General features: G+C 43.8%; 1 protein-coding gene across 2 annotated transcripts in view; it reads right to left on the bottom strand.

Annotated features, from left to right (window-relative positions):
- Window positions 1-18,476, bottom strand: part of BPGM (bisphosphoglycerate mutase) — a 56,364-nt gene extending 37,888 nt beyond the window's left edge. The window contains exon 1 of one of the 2 annotated variants that reach the window (XM_063447825.1): window positions 17,933-18,476. The gene's annotated coding sequence lies outside the window, so the exon portion shown is untranslated. The remainder of the gene's footprint in view (window positions 1-17,932) is intronic. The other variant, XM_063447826.1, reaches the window with a different exon arrangement.
- Between the last annotated feature and the right edge of the window lie 2,379 nt (window positions 18,477-20,855).

The following is a 20,855-nucleotide window of genomic DNA, read 5'->3' as shown; positions in this document are numbered from 1 at the left end:
CTAGTGTGCAATGTTATAGTTTATCAGCTAGTACGTATTCGGAGTACCGGATAGGTGTTATTTTTATTTTTTTTTAAATGCAAGTGTAACTCTAATTGCCTCTGTGCACATCTAATATACGATCTGTTAAAGATATTTGCGAATCGGGCAGTGTCGGATTCTAACCATAGAGGCAGAGTGTTAGTCTAAACCAGTGATGGCGAACCTGTGGCACGCCGGGCCCTTTCTGTGGGCACGCGGCCATAGGTTCGCCAATAATGCAGAGTAGGCACCTGCCTGCCCGAAACGGCAGGCGCCTACTCTGCTTCTGGGTCGGGAGGCAGGGGAGGGATCTGTGATGCAGCTCCCCTGTCCTCCCGCGAGCAAGCTATGTGGAGCGTTGCCACGTGTTACCGTGGCAACGCTCCACACAGCATCGTGCAGGGGGACAGGGGAGCTGCTGCAAAGATCCCTCTCCCTGCCTCTCGACCCGGAAGACTGCTTGCCACCACCGGACCACCAGGGATGGCTGTGTCCCCCCCTTCCTTCATTAGAGGGAGGAAGGAGGAAGGGGGAAGGGGGAAGGGGGAAGGGGGAAGGAGGGACTGATTTAATATACTTTTTTTTTATTTTATTACTTAAATACCCCCCCACAGCAGCCCCTCTACCCCCCCCCACACACACAGCACCCCTACCCCCCACACACACACACACACAGCACCCCTATCCCCCCCACACACACACACACAGCACCCCTATCCCCCCCCCACACACACACACAGCACCCCTATCCCCCCCACCACACAGCACCCCTATCCCCCCCACCACACAGCACCCCTATCCCCCCCACCACACAGCACCCCTACCCCCCCACCACACAGCACCCCTACCCCCCCACCACACAGCACCCCTACCCCCCCACCACACAGCACCCCTACCCCCCCACCACACAGCACCCCTACCCCCCCACCACACAGCACCCCTACCCCCCCACACACAGCACCCCTACCCCCCCACACACAGCACCCCTACCCCCCCACACACAGCACCCCTACCCCCCCACACACAGCACCCCTACCCCCCCCCACACAGCACCCCTACCCCCCCCCACACACACACAGCACCCCTACCCCCCACACACACACACACAGCACCCCTACCCCCCACACACACACACAGCACCCCTACCCCCCCCCACACACAGCACCCCTACCCCCACACACACAGCACCCCTACCCCCCACACACACAGCACCCCTACCCCCCACACACACACAGCACCCCTACGCCCCACAGCACCCATATCCCCCAGCATCCCTCCCCTCCCCCACACCCAGCATCCCACCCCTCCCCCACACCCAGCATCCCACCCCTCCCCCACACCCAGCATCCCACCCCTCCCCCACACCCAGCATCCCACCCCTCCCCCACACCCAGCATCCCACCCCTCCCCCACACCCAGCATCCCACCCCTCCCCCACACAGCACCCCTACCCCCCCCACACACAGCACCCCTACCCCCCACAGCACAGCACCCCTACCCCCCACACAGCACAGCACAGCACCCCTGTCACACACACACACCACCCCTCTCACACACACACACACACAGCACCCCTCTCACACACACACACACACAGCACCCCCCTCCCCTCACACACAGCACCCCCCTCCCCTCACACACACAGCACCCCCCTCCCCTCACACACACAGCACCCCCCTCCCCTCACACACAGCACCCCCCTCCCCTCACACACACACACAGCACCCCCCTCCCCTCACACACACACACAGCACCCCCCTCCCCTCACACACACACACAGCACCCCCCTCCCCTCACACACACACACAGCACCCCCCTCCCCTCACACACACACACAGCACCCCCCTCCCCTCACACACACACAGCACCCCCCTCCCCTCACACACACACAGCACCCCCCTCCCCTCACACACACAGCACCCCCCTCCCCTCACACACAGCACCCCCCTCCCCTCACACACAGCACCCCCTCCCCTCACACACACAGCACCCCCCTCCCCTCACACACACAGCACCCCCCTCCCCTCACACACACAGCACCCCCCTCCCCTCACACACACAGCACCCCCCTCCCCTCACACACACAGCACCCCCCTCCCCTCACACACACACAGCACCCCCCTCCCCTCACACACACACAGCACCCCCCTCCCCTCACACACACACAGCACCCCCCTCCCCTCACACACACACAGCACCCCCCTCCCCTCACACACACACAGCACCCCCCTCCCCTCACACACACACAGCACCCCCCTCCCCTCACACACACACACACACACAGCACCCCCCTCCCCTCACACACACACAGCACTCCCCTCCCCTCACACACACACACAGCACCCCCCTCCCCTCACACACACACAGCACCCCCTCCCCTCACACACACACAGCACCCCCCTCCCCTCACACACACACACACACAGCACCCCCCTCCCCTCACACACACACACACCACCCCCCTCCCCTCACACACACACACAGCACCCCCTCCCCTCACACACACACACACACACACACACAGCACCCCCCTCCCCACACACACACACACACAGCATCCCCCTCCCCACACACACACAGCAACCCCCTCCCCTCACACACACACAGCAACCCCCTCCCCTCACACACACAGCAACCCCCTCACACACACAGCAACCCCCTCCCCTCACACACACATCCCTCACACACACACACAGCACCCCTCATACACACACACACAGCACCCCTCAATGCCCCTTAAACTACACCCCTCAATGCAGTCTGTGTGTGTATTCAGCAGTCTGTGTGTGTGTGTGTACTCGGCAGTGTGTGTGTGTGTGTGTGTGTACTCGGCAGTGTGTGTGTGTGTGTGTGTGTGTACTCGGCAGTCTGTGTGTGTGTGTGTACTCGGCAGTCTGTGTGTGTGTGTGTGTGTACTCGGCAGTCTGTGTGTGTGTGTGTGTGTACTCGGCAGTCTGTGTGTGTGTACTCGGCAGTCTGTGTGTGTGTGTACTCGGCAGTCTGTGTGTGTGTGTGTGTGTGTGTACTCGGCAGTCTGTGTGTGTGTGTGTGTGTACTCGGCAGTCTGTGTGTGTGTGTACTCGGCAGTCTGTGTGTGTGTGTACTCGGCAGTCTGTGTGTGTGTGTACTCGGCAGTCTGTGTGTGTGTGTACTTGGCAGTCTGTGTGTGTGTGTACTTGGCAGTCTGTGTGTGTGTGTACTTGGCAGTCTGTGTGTGTGTGTGTGTGTACTCGGCAGTGTGTGTGTGTGTGTACTCGGCAGTCTGTGTGTGTGTGTGTACTCGGCAGTCTGTGTGTGTGTGTGTACTCGGCAGTCTGTGTGTGTGTGTGTGTGTACTCGGCAGTCTGTGTGTGTGTGTGTGTGTGTGTACTCGGCAGTCTGTGTGTGTGTGTACTCGGCAGTCTGTGTGTGTGTGTGTGTGTGTGTGTGTGTACTCGGCAGTCTGTGTCTGTGTGTGTGTGTGTGTGTACTCGGCAGTCTGTGTGTGTGTGTGTGTACTCGGCAGTCTGTGTGTGTGTGTGTGTGTACTCGGCAGTCTGTGTGTGTGTGTGTGTGTACTCGGCAGTCTGTGTGTGTGTGTGTACTCGGCAGTCTGTGTGTGTGTGTGTGTACTCGGCAGTCTGTGTGTGTGTGTGTGTGTACTCGGCAGTCTGTGTGTGTGTGTGTGTGTACTCGGCAGTCTGTGTGTGTGTGTGTGTGTGTACTCGGCAGTCTGTGTGTGTGTGTGTGTGTACTCGGCAGTCTGTGTGTGTGTGTGTGTGTACTCGGCAGTCTGTGTGTGTGTGTGTGTGTACTCGGCAGTCTGTGTGTGTGTGTGTACTCGGCAGTCTGTGTGTGTGTGTGTGTGTACTCGGCAGTCTGTGTGTGTGTGTGTGTGTGTACTCGGCAGTCTGTGTGTGTGTGTGTGTGTACTCGGCAGTCTGTGTGTGTGTGTGTGTGTACTCGGCAGTCTGTGTGTGTGTGTGTGTACTCGGCAGTCTGTGTTTGTGTGTGTGTGTGTGTGTGTGTGTGTACTCGGCAGTCTGTGTGTGTGTGTGTACTCGGCAGTCTGTGTGTGTGTGTGTGTGTGTGTACTCGGCAGTCTGTGTGTGTGTGTGTGTGTGTGTGTGTGTGTGTGTGTGTACTCGGCAGTCTGTGTGTGTGTGTGTGTGTGTGTGTGTGTGTGTGTACTCGGCAGTCTGTGTGTGTGTGTGTGTACTCGGCAGTCTGTGTGTGTGTGTGTGTGTGTGTGTGTGTGTGTGTGTACTCGGCAGTCTGTGTGTGTGTGTGTACTCGGCAGTCTGTGTGTGTGTGTGTACTCGGCAGTCTGTGTGTGTGTGTGTGTACTCGGCAGTCTGTGTGTGTGTGTGTGTGTACTCGGCAGTCTGTGTGTGTGTGTGTGTACTCGGCAGTCTGTGTGTGTGTGTGTGTGTACTCGGCAGTCTGTGTGTGTGTGTGTGTACTCGGCAGTCTGTGTGTGTGTGTGTGTACTCGGCAGTCTGTGTGTGTGTGTGTGTACTCGGCAGTCTGTGTGTGTGTGTGTGTGTGTGTGTGTGTGTGTACTCGGCAGTCTGTGTGTACTCGGCAGTCTGTATGTATGTGTATTCAGCAGACTGTGTGTGTGTATTCAGCAGTCTCTGTATTCAGCAGTCGTGTGTGTATATTCAGCAGACTGTGTATGTATTCAGCAGTCTCTGTATTCAGCAGTCGTGTGTGTGTATATTCAGCAGACTGTGTATGTATTCAGCAGTCTCTGTGTGTATGTATTGCATTTGTTGGAGATACTAATAAATATAAGCATAATTTTATCTATTTATTTCATTATTTAAAATGTGTATTATTGAACTCTCTGCTGTTGTGTTCTTTTAAAACAAAAGTTGTTAATTAGTTCGGACAACATTACGAGTTGTTTTTTCTAAACTTAAACCTCAGTATTGGCACTTTAAGGAAAAAAAAGTTGGCATGTATTGCGGTTTGGGCACTCGGGCTCAAAAAGGTTCGCCATCACTGGTCTAAACCATGTAAAACCAAATAGAAATACAGGTGATACTCAAAAAATGTGAATATCGTGAAAAAGTTCATTTCAAATAAAATAAACAAAACTCCTTGCACATTTTCACAATATTCTAATTTACTGAGATTGTGGATTTTGGGTTTTCATGAGCTGTAAGCCATAATCATCGCTCTTATGACAAATCACAGCTTGAACTATATTGCTTTGCATGTAATGCATCTCATATATTAGTTTCCCCTTTTACGTTGCATTACTGAAATAAATGAACTTTTGCACGATATTCTATTTTTTCGAGTATCACCTGTATAAACATTGGAACATCTCACAGGCAAGGACATATAATTTGCAGTTCTATACGATAATAACTAGAAAAATTCCGCTTGTGATGATGGGTCCAAAACAATTGGCACTCCTCACTAGTGGAAGAACACCTTAGTGGACACTCCAGGGGTGTCCTGGGGCTTAACCCCTTTAGGTCAAGAGAAAAAAATGATAATACTCAGATGGCTGGAGTAATCCAGACTAGCTGAGTATAGTCCTGGAGAGAAAATCAATAGATAAATAAATAAATAGATAAATAGATAATTTAATAGATCAATCAATAAATCAATAACTATATAATGTGGATACAGTGTAATCTGGATAAGATAAGTAGATTAAACCAAAATATAAGCCTTAATGGCTCACCTCCATATGGTTCCAATAATACCTAGTATCCTCTTCACTCAGGAAATCACTACTGGATACTGACTTTAATAAGCAATTAGCATGGTCAAGTCCAGTGGTTAGAGTGTAAACCATAGGTAACTGTCAGATAGCTGACATAGGTATCAGAGAAGGGTCACTAAAAAGTCTGTCATGTTGGCGAATACCGAATGGCTATTAATTGACACCAGTACACATAGAGCCTATACTGTTACGGCTGTGGATAGCTGGTTAAATCAAAGAAGCTATTTCTTTCACTTCCTTTTCTGTTGGGTCACTATTTTATATTGGAGTCTATAGAGGGTATTCCTCTGGGTGATATGGGGTAACATTTGGAAAGCATGCTGAACTCATCTTTCTTAGCTATTGTAACCATGTATAGGTTAGCACTATAGTGTAGTAGCAACGATTCTTAGGTGCAGTTGCATGCTACCCCCAATACCGTTTTTGGGCTTCTTTGATTTAACCAGCTATCCACAGCCGTAACAGTATAGGCTCTATGTGTACTGGTGTCAATTAATAGCCATTCGGTATTCGCCAACATGACAGACTTTTTAGTGACCCTTCTCTGATACCTATGTCAGCTATCTGACAGTTACCTATGGTTTACACTCTAACCACTGGACTTGACCATGCTAATTGCTTATTAAAGTCAGTATCCAGTAGTGATTTCCTGAGTGAAGAGGATACTAGGTATTATTGGAACCATATGGAGGTGAGCCATTAAGGCTTATATTTTGGTTTAATCTACTTATCTTATCCAGATTACACTGTATCCACATTATATAGTTATTGATTTATTGATTGATCTATTAAATTATCTATTTATCTATTTATTTATCTATTGATTTTCTCTCCAGGACTATACTCAGCTAGTCTGGATTACTCCAGCCATCTGAGTATTATAATTTTTTTCTCTTGACCTAAAGGGGTTAAGCCCCAGGACACCCCTGGAGTGTCCACTAAGGTGTTCTTCCACTAGTGAGGTGGTGCCAATTGTTTTTGACCCATCATCACAAGCGGAATTTTTCTAGTTATTATTGTAAATAACGGTTTCAATACCCATCACCTTGAAGGCATTGCTCTAATATGGCTGGATTTCTATACGATAAAACTATTAAGGAAGCATGGTACACAGACATTGATTCAGTATTTTCTGAGGGACACCTCAATGAAAGTGTCACACATACAAATATCAACTCTGCATTTAACCACCTGACATATCTCTTTAAACAACAAATTAAAGCAGGGTGGGAAGTCGCCTCACTTGAAAGATACATAAGCAAAGAGCTAATACCTAGGGGACTTAGAGTCCAAAATATCCCTGGACCACATATAGAAGGGACTGAATATATCAAGGAGTGGGAAGAGGCAGCAAGTACATGTTCCAGAAAGTTCATGGATATTTTGTGTAGATCGGAAAAATTAAGATTAGAAAAGATCAATAAAGAAGTAGATGAAGAGTTGGAAAAAATTGAAACCTTTAAAACAGAAAACAGCTTTGAACAGCTGGAGATTAAACTAAAAAACCAACTGGATAGGTTTCAATCCTCAATTAAAACCCGTAAACATTCTAAGTTTATACGTGACACGAAAGACTTTCAGACAGGTAACGTTTACCAGAGATCTAGACAGAACAGAAGGGTGGAGTTTGACCAATTTTCCACCTCTGAATACGACACTAGTGGCTCTGAACCTGAACTTAGCTCTGATAGCTCTACCACTCTGTCAGAATCTAACCCCAAGAGTATCTTAAAGAAGGGAATTAATTTTTTAGACAGAGCCAACCAGGATACAAGACCTCAAAGAAATACGAGGAGCAGATCCACAAGAGGGTTCCAATGGAGGAAAGCATACTGACCTAAGAGAGTCAAATTATCAACCTTTCCTCCTATCAGCTTACTACTACAGAAACTCAGCTTTTGAAAAAAGGCCTATCATTTGTCCCCACACCTAAGTTCAACAAATTTAACTGGATTAAGGACATCCATTTGTTCGCTAGAAAGCTAGCCTTACATAAGTATCATTGTATACAAAAAACTAAGCAAGCAATAAGACTAGGCCTAGAAGAAAGGGATATGAATTTGCTAGACAATCTAGTGGAACTACTTAACAGCAACGATCCCTCCAGTGCACAGTTAGCTCCATTCACTAACCTGAAACCAAAAAGCAAATTCACTCCGTATATACCAGAATATAAGTATATCGATCTATTTGTTGAACTGTCCTGTAAAGAAATAGAGACAATGGACAACGAGGTACAACCAAGACCCCAGTCCAGTAATCTGAGCACTCAAGAGACCAGAGCACTAGCCAAACTAAGAAGGAAGGATACAATAATCATAAAACCATCCGATAAAGGAGGCAACCTGGTAATTCTTGATAGGACGGAATACGTTAAAATGGTACACAGATTACTGGACGACAAGGATACATATGTAGCACTGGCCGCAGACCCTACCAATAGTTTCCTGTTAGATCTAAAGAATATTCTTGATCAGGCTTTTCAGAGTAAACTCATAAGCATAGATGAACACAAATTTATGCTTAACAAGAAACCTACCATAGCCACCTTCTATGCATTACCGAAGATACACAAGCAACAGGAAATACTTACTGGGAGACCGATAGTATCTGGTAATAACAATCTCACCCAGAACTGCAGTGTCTATGTGGAACGTATTTTAAGTGGACTTGTCAAAATTCTCCCCTCATACCCAAGAGACACTAAACAAACACTGAAAGCACTAAACAGTCTGACACTACCTACTGGGGCAAAGCTGTGCAGCTTGGACGTAGAAGGACTCTACATCTCCATCCCTCATGAAACAGGCCTAAACAATGTTCAATACTTTCTCCAGACACGAGATACATCTCTGGGTGACCATAACCAATTTGTACTACAACTCCTACAATTTATCCTTACGCACAATTATTTCCTCTTTGAAGGTACCCACTACCACCAGGTGAGAGCAACTGCTATGGGGACGACTTGCGCCCCCTCCTATGCGAACCTCCACCTGGGGTGGTGGGAGGAAAACATCGTGTTTAGCCAGCAGTTCTCGGAATATCACGAATGTATTAAACTATGGAAACGCTACATAGATGATGTGCTGATTGTGTGGACAGGCTCAATAGAACGTTTTGAGGAGTTCGTAAAAGCACTAAATACCAACAACTTGAACCTCAGACTGACACACGAGGTGGGTGGTAAACAAATTAATTTTTTGGACCTAACCTTAAAAACCACAGATGATGAACACCATATTTCTACCACCCCTTTTTAAGAAACCCACAGCCACCAACAGTTTCCTGAACTGGCAAAGCCATCACCCTGGACCTCTGAAATATGGGATACCAGTAGGACAATACCTTCGCGTTAGACGTAACTGCTCCACTATGGATGAGTTCAAAATTAAAGCTAAGTCATTGAGGCTACAGTTTAAGGCGAAGGGTTACTCCAATAGATGCCTTAAAACCGCCTATAAAAGAGCACTAATGACTGATAGATTAACTCTCTTAGAGGACAATACCACTAAAGACACGACACAAAACCTGATTAGATGCATTGGCACTTTTGATACTGGATGGGACCCTGTAAAACGGATATTAGAAAGGTATTGGCCTTTGATATATCAAGATCAACATCTAAAAGAGGTTCTAACCTCACATGTATCACTTACAGCCAGAAGGAGTCGCAACTTGAAGGACCTACTGGTACCAAGCCATCTCTCACTACCAAAAGTAGAAAACACATGGCTAAGGACTCCAGCAACCGGCACTTTTCAATGTGGTAGATGTAAAGCCTGTAAATACATCCGAAATCTTCTCGGATTCAACCAACACACAAACACATATGACCAATACCTTCTTTAACTGTCAAACAACAGGTTTGATCTATCTTCTAACCTGCAGTTGCAATCTAAAATATGTGGGCAAGACCTTTAGACCTTTTAAAAAAATAATTCTGGAGCATGTTAACTCTGTAAACCCCTCTAGACAAATTGATACGGTCATCTCTCGACATCTTAAACTAAGACACGATGGCTCAGCACAGGGCCTACGTTTTCATGGTATCGAAAAAAATCAAATTAGGACCTAGAAAGGGAGACATAGACGTCAAATTACTACAACGAGAGAGCTATTGGATCTTTACACTTAAAACCCTATCTCCCAATGGCCTAAACGAAGGCTTCTCCTATACCCCTTTCATTTGATATGTGAACAATTGTCGGAAGAGCACTAGCTTCGTATTTTAACGAACTAAATGTGCACTTCACTCTAAACCATGTAACCTCTAATCTATCGCCTATTTCCATTTAGAGCATGCCTTAATAATATAAATTATTATTAAAGTGTAATCTGTATATATTGTAAATTTTGTAAATATGTATATACGTTCTACCATAACCACTGTGCCTCTAACACCCACAACTGGCATGTCCCTATAAATAGAACTATAAGAAACCCCACTTTCGCGTAAATATCTATCCTCCATACCATCCAACTCCACACAGGCTTTGAATGGCATTCTAAACCCAAGTATTAGCATAAATATGACAGCAAGGATGAGGAGTATACTGTCATAGTGATAATGCTAACTATCCCCGATAACCTATATCCTCGTCCTGGCTGACTCTAGGTCAATCAGGCCATGTAACAACTCACATCACATCTCGTAGTAAATGAATTTTGATTAAATTGGCATTGGTACATGCTAGCCCTACTTATAGTTGGACTCTTAGCGGAATCTCTCTAAGTTACACCAATTCATTCATAAATTAATTGTATTTAAACAAGAACAAAAACAGTAAATACTGTTACAATTTTCAGCAACAATGTTACCAATGCATAACTATTTAATTCACACGGGATATACCGAAGCAACAAAGCCCTATTAGACTTCAGAGATGTGCTCCGGAACTTGGAGAGTCACTGAAGCCATATCTGACCCCTCGTATACACCTGGGTACCTGGGAACCCACTCGGCACCGAGATGGTTAATACATTCGGGAGGGCTCAACACGACTCCTATACCTAGTGAGCAATCCATGGTACCTTGCTAACTGATACCCCAAGAGATGTGAACCATCATCAGCATAATTATGAAATGCTATTCCCAACAATCCATATCCTCTTCCTAGCGGACCATTCGTCACTCAGGCAATGCGACGAATTTCTATTTTTATTGTATACAAAATCGTGAAATAACACTGTCATCGTCGGCTATGACTTTCAGCAACAGTGTAAACGATACATGACTTGTATCATCACGGCGTATACCGAAGCCACGGAGCCGTATTAGATCCCAGAGATGCGATGTGTAAGTTATAATATTTACTGTAGCTAGGTCTGACAGCTACAACAGTTCCACCCCTCATATACACCTGTGTGCCTGGGAACTCACCCGGCACTGAGGTGGTTAATGCGGTCTGAAACCGGGATAGATTAACATAGACACTGGATTGGATGGCGGAAGGTAGCTCATTAACATACCACCACGTGGGGTTTTGGCGCCGGAATGAACAGACTACCGGCTTTTTGATTGGACATTGCTTAGAGGCTCAAGTATCTGACAACATATAAAAGGAGACTAGGGACTAGTCTCCAGTCAGCCCCTGACGAAGGTGCATCTAAGCAAGCACCGAAACGCGCGTCGGGCTCTTTGGGCTCTTTTCTCACGTACACGTTTTTCTCACTTAAGCTATCTATCACCATGTGCAGGCAACCAACATTCTAAGTATGGTTCTGCACATGGAGGCATTTTAACTATTTCTTTCACCTCCTTTTCTGTTGGGTCACTATTTTATATTGGAGTCTATAGAGGGTATTCCTCTGGGTGATATGGGGTAACATTTGGAAAGCATGCTGAACTCATCTTTCTTAGCTATTGTAACCATGTATAGGTTAGCACTATAGTGTAGTAGCAACGATTCTTAGGTGCAGTTGCATGCTACCCCCAATACCGTTTTTGGGCTTCTTTGATTTAACCAGCTATCCACAGCCGTAACAGTATAGGCTCTATGTGTACTGGTGTCAATTAATAGCCATTCGGTATTCGCCAACATGACAGACTTTTTAGTGACCCTTCTCTGATACCTATGTCAGCTATCTGACAGTTACCTATGGTTTACACTCTAACCACTGGACTTGACCATGCTAATTGCTTATTAAAGTCAGTATCCAGTAGTGATTTCCTGAGTGAAGAGGATACTAGGTATTATTGGAACCATATGGAGGTGAGCCATTAAGGCTTATATTTTGGTTTAATCTACTTATCTTATCCAGATAGTTCTATACGATACCCTACAGGCGAGGGCTTTCTGCCCTTAGGAGTGAGTCCATTCCGGCGTCCGTCTGGGGACTTTAGCCAGCGAGGATGCCAGGGGACTTAGTCCTGTAACTTGTGCAGGCCTTCAGTTTCTGTCGCCACGGCATGGACCACTTCTTGTTTCTGTATCAGCAGCTTCGCCAGATATCCCCATCAGTAGCCAATGTTGTTGGATCTGAGAGTGGTTGTGACCAAGGACATCGATTTCCTAAACTGCAGCGTGGTGGCCGATGGGTTCGCAAAGAATTTGATGTTGGAGTATGGCTCGGGAAGGGTTGCGTTCCTACAGACCTTCGTGATGCGCTCTTTCACGTGCTAGAAATGAATGCGTGCGATAACATCCATCACGGTCGTAGTAGGTAGTTGGCTGGGGCTGCACAGGCGGTGAGTTCTGTCGATCACTAGGAGGTCAGGATAGGTAGCGGAGACTAATTCCTGAAACAGGTTGGTCAGGTATTTATTCAATTCTGTGTTCTGAACTGATTCAGGTAGTCCCCTGAAACAGAGGTTGTTCCTTCTGAATCTATCTTTCAGGTCTGCTACTTTACGTTTTGGGGTTTTTAATGAGGTCTCCGGCTCTTTTATCTTGTCCGCAAGGCTATTATGAGCCACTGCAAAATCGTCCATCGATTTCTCCACGTGGGCAGTCCTGCTCCCTATCTCTAGGAGTTACTTTCGGAGGTCTGTGGTAAGCCCCCAGAGGATTTTTTTTTTTTTTTTTAAAGGGACACTGTAGTCCCTAAAACAACTTTAGCTTAACCCCTTAAGGACACATGACATGTGTGACACGTCACGATTCCCTTTTATTCCAGAAGTTTGGTCCTTAACCCCTTAAGGACACATGACATGTGTGACATGTCATGATTCCCTTTTATTCCAGAAGTTTGGTCCTTAAGGGGTTAAAGGGTTAAAGAAGCAGTTTTAGTGTATAGCTCGTGCCTCTGAAGTTTCACTGCTCAATTATATGCCATTTAGGATTTAAAACATTTTTGTTTCTGTATATGCAGCCCTAGCCACAACTTCCCTTGGTTGTGACCGACAACCTGCATTAAAACAAAATGGCTTTATTTTAAATCAGACGTGACTTGGTGTAAAAGTGTTTTCTCCTGCTCTGTAAATTTTACTTTAATCACATACAGGAGAACCTGCTGGGTCTAGCAAGCTATTAACAGAGTAGGAGATAAAATACAAATAAAACAGAATTTGCAATTAAGGAAGTGTAAACATTAGATGATTGTTTACAGGAAGTGTTTAGGAAGGCTGTGTAAGTCACATGCAGGGTGGTGTGCCTAGGGCTGTATAAAGAAAGTAATTTAACTCCTAAATGGCAGAGAATTGAGCAGTGAGACAACAGGAATATTTTTTTTTTTTATATATAATTATATATATATATATATATACACACACACATATACACACACACACACACAATTTTATTCCCCCCTCCCTGCCTTTATCTGTGGCCAGGGAGTGGAGCATCACACATAGGACTAAAAGGTAACGTCTTACTGGGTCTTAGAATGGCTGGACTTAACGTACCAAAGAATAGTCAGGATACTTGCCGAGGTCAGGCATGGTGTGTGTATGTGTCAGTGTACCTGTCAGTGTGTGTGTGTGTGTGTGTGTGTATGTGTATGTGTATATCTGCCAGTTTGTGCATCTGTGTGTCAGTGTATTTATTTGTGTATGTGCCACCATGTATCTTTGTGCCAGTGTTTGTCTGTGTGTGTCAAGGTGTGTGTAACTGTGTTTGTACGTGCCAGTGTGTGCATCTGTGTCAGTGCGTATACAACGGTGTATGTGTCAGTGGGTTTCTGCTTGGTAATGTGTATGTATATTTGTGTAAGCATGCGTGTGCAGACATCCCAGCAATCAGACACCAACACAACACGCACTCCTGCACACAAACATGACATACAAAAACACCCCTGAACACTAAAATTATATACAAACGCTTAAATACCAACTCTACACAAAAAAGTACTTCCGCACTTAAAAGCAAACACTACATGCAAACATTACAAACATATCCCATTATGAAAATTCCAAAAAACAAACAAAATTTGCCAAAAAGGAAAACATTACGCTCTATTAATAGAAAGGTTTATGCTATGGCGTTCCACAAGGTTGATACACTATAGGGATCGACCGATATTGATTTTTTTTTTTAGAGCAGATACAGATAATCTGTGAACTTTCAGGCCGATAGCTTACCGATATTCTGTACATTTACCATTTTGAAAAAATAAACTATTTCTAAAGGTAAATGCACAAAATATACATGCCACATGTAGTGGGTGCAGTGTGTTTAGACAGGGGAGCTGTGTGTTTTTCTGTAGTGTGTGTGTGTGTAGTGGATGCAGAGTGTGTATATAATGAATGCAGTGTGTGTGTTTATGTAATGTGTGCTTGTGTAGTGTGTGTGTATATGATGAATGCATAGTGTTTGTGTAGTGTGTGTATATAATGAATGCAGAGTGCGTGTGTTTGTGTAGTGCGAATATAATGTAGAGTGTGTGTGTTTCTGTAGGTCTGTAATTTGTGTAAAATAGGGGAGGAGGGGGGCATTTTTTATTAATTTAAAAAAAAAAAATACCTTTTTTTTAGTCCCCCCCCCTCCTTGCTTCTTACTTGGCCAGGAAGTGGGGGATATGGCATTCCCTCGTGTCCGGTGGCACGGACTGTGCAAAGGGGGCCCGCAGCAAGCCCTTACCTTCCTAGCAGCTCCCTTCGGCTCCCCTGTGTAAATCTCGTGGCCAGCGGGACTGGCAAGATTTACACAGGGCCACTGAAGGGAGCTGCTGGGAAGGTAAGTAAGCGCTTGCTGCGGGCCCCCCCCCCCAGAACGCCAGGCTTCTCATGGACCCGGCGGTCCAGGTATGTATTATCGGCAATATCGGTATCTTTATTGGCAGATATCGATATTGCAGAAAATACCAAATATCAGCTGATAATATTGGCTAGACCGATAATCTGTCGATCCCTAATACACCAGGTCAAATGGTTCCACTGGAAAACAATTTGGAAACCTCTGGCTTAGAGTAACCCTTTAAAAATCTTAAAAATCAACCCATACAGACCAAAGATACAAACCACTGCCCCTCCCTCCTACAGACAAAATCATTCAAATAACGCTTTAAAAGATTCCTTGCAGGGTATTAGTTTCTAATTTAGATGACAAAGTAATTATATATTCAGCACCTGCAGCATGGGTGTCACATATTGAGACTTTGCCAGTCACGTAATAAATCAGGTGAACTAGCACCTCTATTGTGAAAATTATCCTTCATTCTGCGTCGATCATTCTGATATTTAAAGTAGTATTACGGGTTCCTAAATACATTTTTATTATTAGTGGCTTGTATTCTAACAACTGGTCTCACACATTTATACTTCATTAGACACTTCGGTATAATAATTTATATGAATGGATTTCATAAAACAAAGACACCTCACAAGACGCAACAGCAATTCTGTTAGTGGAACCTTGACTTGGCTTGGATTGAAACACTCAGAGGATAAAAACGGAAATAGAGTCAAGTGGTTTCAACGATCTACTGAGATAAGAAGTAACCTCGCAAATACATTAAAGGCAACAGAATAAAGATGAGAAATGGGAGCTGGAGTAAAAAAAAAAAAAAAAAAAAAGGGGGGGGGAACTAGAATCGGTACGAAACTTACAGTTTAAAGGTTTTCGGCACATTTACTTGATAAAAGATTCATTCACTCAATGCAGTTATTGCAGAAATAACTTTGCTATGTGTAGGAGTAAAATCCTTGTCCTAGTGCATTTTGGGGCAATTATTATTGTCCAATATGTACAGAATGTTAAAGGGATACTGTAGCACTGTAGGAACCATAATAATTTCAACAGATTGACGTGGTTGTGGTGTTTGGAGTCTGTGGGTGCTACAGCTAAACGCGTTACTCACAATTTAGTATAGATGCTCAGTCCCCAACAGCCTGCAGCCCAACCTCCAAGGTCGAAATGGCAGAGGCAGAGCTAAGCTCTGCTTCAAGTCATACCAATGGTAGCAGGCAGTGATAGCCTGGGAGCATCAGGTGAGAGCACTAAGCCAATCCCTGGTATTGGGCAAGGCAGAGACATAGCACAGCCTCTAGAATTTTAACATTGGAGGCCAGCAGGAATGAGCACTTCTACTAGACCGTTTTGCAAAGCGCTTGTAATATAGCCAGAACGGTAACTGTCAGATAGGTCAGGTATATTAGGTAGAAGAAGAAAAAAAAAAAAAAAGAAAAAAAAAAAAGGGGGTGGGAATATAGGGTGGTTAGTAGCAAAAATGGTGTGAAAAAGCAATAATTTGATTGGCTAGTGTTTTTCAAGTGCGTGCAGTACTCTAGTGATGTATAAGTCAGCATTTTTTGGCAGGCTTAACCTCTTCTCTCAACTTTCCAGGACAAGCATCCCACCCACTCTCCCAATTATCTGTTGTAGGTTTTTAAATGATCACTATAGGCAACCAGACCACTTTAGCTCATTAAAGTGGTCTGGGTACAGAGTCTCTATTGCTCTTACTGCTGCAATGTTAAACATTGCAGTTTTAGAGTAACTGCAATGTTTATATTGCAGCACTAAGACAGCGTCTCTAGTGGCTGTCAACTAGCCAGCCACTAGAGGCGCTTCTTGCTTGCTAGGTGACTTGACGTTCTGCATGAGGACATTCAGCTTCAGAGAACCCCATAGGAAAGCATTGATTCAATGCTTTCCTATGGGGAGGGCCCAATGCATTCACACATTAGGTCCCTTTGTCAGAAGACGTCAGAGAAGGAGCACCAACCCAGTGTCGAGGGACTCCAACGCTGGGATCGGGTAAGTATATTATGGGTTTTTAACGCTTTATTAGCGGTGGGGGAGCTATAGTGTACAGGTTTGCATTCATAACACTACAGTATACCTTTAAATAAATGGATAAGGTTGCTGACAATTTTGGCAGTGGCATGATAATCTGAAGGACTGTATTATTTTAAACTTGGTTTTAAAGTTATTTTAAGGTTTATTCAATTTTGGTTTTATTGGTTTTAATATTTTTAAAGCTATGGCCATTATATCCATTTACAATCTTTTTTGTGGGGGGTTTAGTGTGTTTAATGTTATTGCTCTAATAAGTTATGTATTGTCAATGCAATGGACATCACGACAGACACATTGTCAAAAGTTCTTACAAGGCCAATAAATTATTTTTTGCAACAAAAACTGGTGGGAGCCCTTCCCTACCCCTATGGACTAGCCTCCACAGGGACAGAGTTCCTATAAATAGAGCATTTTGACGATAAATAGGTAATTATTCGAAACGCATACTCTTGATATACCATTTTACAATGGTCTACAGAAACATTATTGCAAAATACCCTTTTACAGCCTACGCACAAGCAGCATAAAGTTAATCCAATTGAAACCTTAAAGTTGAGGGTTTGATAGTTTTAATTTAAAAGCATTTTGGGGGGTTATAACTAGCTTGGCCCATTAATACAGATCTCAATGAGTCATAGAACTACAGCTTTGTGTAAACAGGAAAGTTTCAACAAGATTTCCTGTTACTACTAAAAAGGACATGAAAACATGTCAAGCAAGATGTTTTTGAATGAACTAAGAAAGATGCTTGTGATGAATGACTCAGAAAACAACACACACACAGGACTGAATTGACCATGAGGTTTTAAACTAAACTGTTTTAGGAAATGTCTCCTATTCTGTTTATTGTGCATCATCACGATGCATGTGCCCATTTGAAGTTGTTGCAAGGCTCTGTATAGCCTAGTTAAGAATTAGTTCCATTTAAGAACTGTAAACAAATACAATTCTATTTTAAAACTAGGTCATATTGAAAATGTGTAAAATGGAGGGAAAGATAAACACTTACCTACAGGGCTACTGCAGAAGGTCCTGGGCTACTGCATTTGTGCTGCCAGGCAACCAAGGTTGCAGACCTGGATTCAAAAGGTGCAGCAATTATTGCAGCGCTGCAAATTGCTGTAAAAATAAGTTGCAGATCCTGCAGAACTGTGTGTATTCCTGTTTATATATGTATATATTGCAGCTCCTGCAGAGCTCTGTGTATTCCTGTTTCTGTTTAGCAGGTCATGCAGAGCTCTGTGTAGTCGTGTGTTTATGTTGCAGCTCCTGCAGAGCGGTGTGTATTGCAGTTTATGTTTTGCAGGTCCTGCAGAGCTCGGTGTATTACTGTTGGGTGCTGCAGGCCCAGCAGAGCTCTTTGTATATCTGTGTTTATATTGCAGAGTATTCTCTGGTGTTGTGGAATTGCTTGTAAGGTGTTTGCAGTCAGTATGCTGTCCAGCTCTCTGTATATGTGTGTGTATGTATGGCTGTCAAGCTGCTCCCAGCTCTCTATGTTTTACAGTGAGTAAACTACCGCTCTGGATTCCCTCCCTCTGGGCTGGGATGCAGCAGCCTGCTTGATTTCTTTGATCCCGCCCAAATGTAAGCTTTGATTGGCAGCGGTTACAGCCAATTGTGAGCAGTGCTATGGCTGGACCAATCCATGGACCAATCCGGAGGAAGCAGCGCTTCTATTCTGCCATTAGTTGCTGTTTACTGTGCCCCAGAATGTCTGCTTTGAAAGTCAATGCGGGCGGTGTGTGGGGGAGTGTGCAGTGCCTGCAACGCATGGAGAGTGTATAGGGTTCACATAGAGCACAGCCCTTAAACAGCCACTAGAGTCGATGTATATCTTGGGTCATATCTATATATAAAAACTAGGTGTTCTCTACTTGAGGTCTATATATGTCCATATATTCCAGGTCCTGTCCCTGGTCCGCAGGAAGCGGGCAGCACTCTACAGTGTTTTTCATTAACTAAAGGGACACTATAGGCACCAGAACAACTACAGCTTAATGTAGTGGTTCTAGTGGCTATAGCATGTTCTACAGGCTTTTTAATGGTGCATAGAGACATATCAATTCTGATGATGCCTGCCAAGAATGTGGAGCCACCGCCAGCAGATTAGTGCGGTGCTGGAATAAAGGTGAGTTTTCACTCTTGTTTAAGAGGAGAGGCCATATAATGTGTTTTTAGCATAGTGTCAGGAAAAAAAATATCCTGAAAGTTTAGTTATTGATGCATGTGAGAGAACCGTTAATTTAAATCAAGATGATCTTATTAAAAGAAAAGAGGTTCATAGTGTCGAAAGTAAAAACCATGATAATGTACCCTTAGTATTTGATTTTAATATTGCACATAGGAATGTCAAGAAGATAATTAATAGGCATTGGCATCTATTTAAAGAAGATACAGAGTTGGTTAAAATCATACCACACAAACCTTTTATAACTTTTAGGGGTGCCCCCAATTTTAATCTTATTCTAACTCATAAACAACCGGAAAAAAATGCACAGAAACACTTTATGAACGATAGAAAGGGTTTCTATTCCTGTGGCAAATGTACAGGCTGTAAATATAGCAAAAATAAGACCTTAATGGGTATTAATAAATTCAAGAGCAAACAAAATGGCAATGAGTTTGATATTAATGATTTTATTCATTGTTTTACTAGAAATTTGATTTATCTTTTAATTTGCCCATGTGGACAACAATATGTGGGCCGTACAATACGCCCACTTCGCAAGAGAATAGGAGAACATTTTAAGGGATGTTACTCAACATAGTGTCTGCTAATTTTAAAGCAAAACACAATATGGACCCCAGAGGTTTAATTTTCTTAGGAATCCAAATAGTTAATAAACCATATAGTGGAGGAGACCATATTTTGAAAATAGTAAGAGAAGATATGAAGTGGGTCCACAAATTACAACATGGTCTTAACATAGATTTTGATCTTTTTAATTTTTTATAACGTTTAATACAATTTTTTATAATATTTTATACAATAAGTGCATATGGTTGACATTATATGTACTAATCCCTTTTTTTCCTTTCCCTTTAAGTAGGTATAGCTCTACAAATTGAGACGTTTCATTGAAAAATATGTTTCAAACGATATCTAATTTAGTATAGATAAATGAGTGGGTCCTTTAACATGAGAGGTAATTTTTATAATGTATGTGCTAATTTACTATAAACTATAGTTATTTTATATTTGATATGGCGTTAACAGCTTCTCCGGCATGACAGACCGCGTCCGTCATTCGTCAGTAAGGGGTTAAGCTACTGTTGATCTGATGATTATAGTGTCCCTTTAAAGTTTATTTACACATCATGCTTAAGAAGTTTAGTTCCAAGGAGGCCTATAGAATTTTAACCGCTGACTCTCAGAGAGTGACGCTGATGATGACTCTTTGCCAGATTCAGCAGGGCCCTCAGTAGAAAGTGCTGATGCCAATGCTCATGGCGCTAATGCCTGGAACTGAAATCCTAGACATATAATTAATTTATTTTTAATGATTTTTCTTATTATGAACATATTATTAATATTGCCAAGCTGTGAAAAAAAAATTCATTCTTGTTTTGTTTTTTTGGGGATTTTTTATTAATAAATGAGAATTTATATATGTTTATGTTACATCTGATTAAAGCTCTTTTTGTCCCTTAAAACCGGTATATAAAATGTGTCGGTGCAATAAACGAGAACAATGCATATTGCAGTTGAACAGAAACAGCCAAAATTGCTTATGTCCTTAACCCCTTAAGGACAGAGTCAAATGTACAAGTTCTGATCAAAACAAAACATAGAATTTTAGCTATATGTCTGTTCAACCATAATTTATATATGAAACATAATTGAATAAAATAAAATCTAAAAAAGTGTGAGAAATTAATAACTCTTATTTTCCGAGTTCTCCATGGTATTTTAACTATGAATGTATAGT

The sequence above is a fragment of the Pelobates fuscus genome, chromosome 3 (genome assembly GCF_036172605.1).
Source record: "Pelobates fuscus isolate aPelFus1 chromosome 3, aPelFus1.pri, whole genome shotgun sequence".
Taxonomy (NCBI): Eukaryota; Metazoa; Chordata; class Amphibia; order Anura; family Pelobatidae; genus Pelobates; species Pelobates fuscus.
Note: the sequence above shows the minus strand (reverse complement) of the source record. Positions and strands in the feature narration are given on the sequence as shown.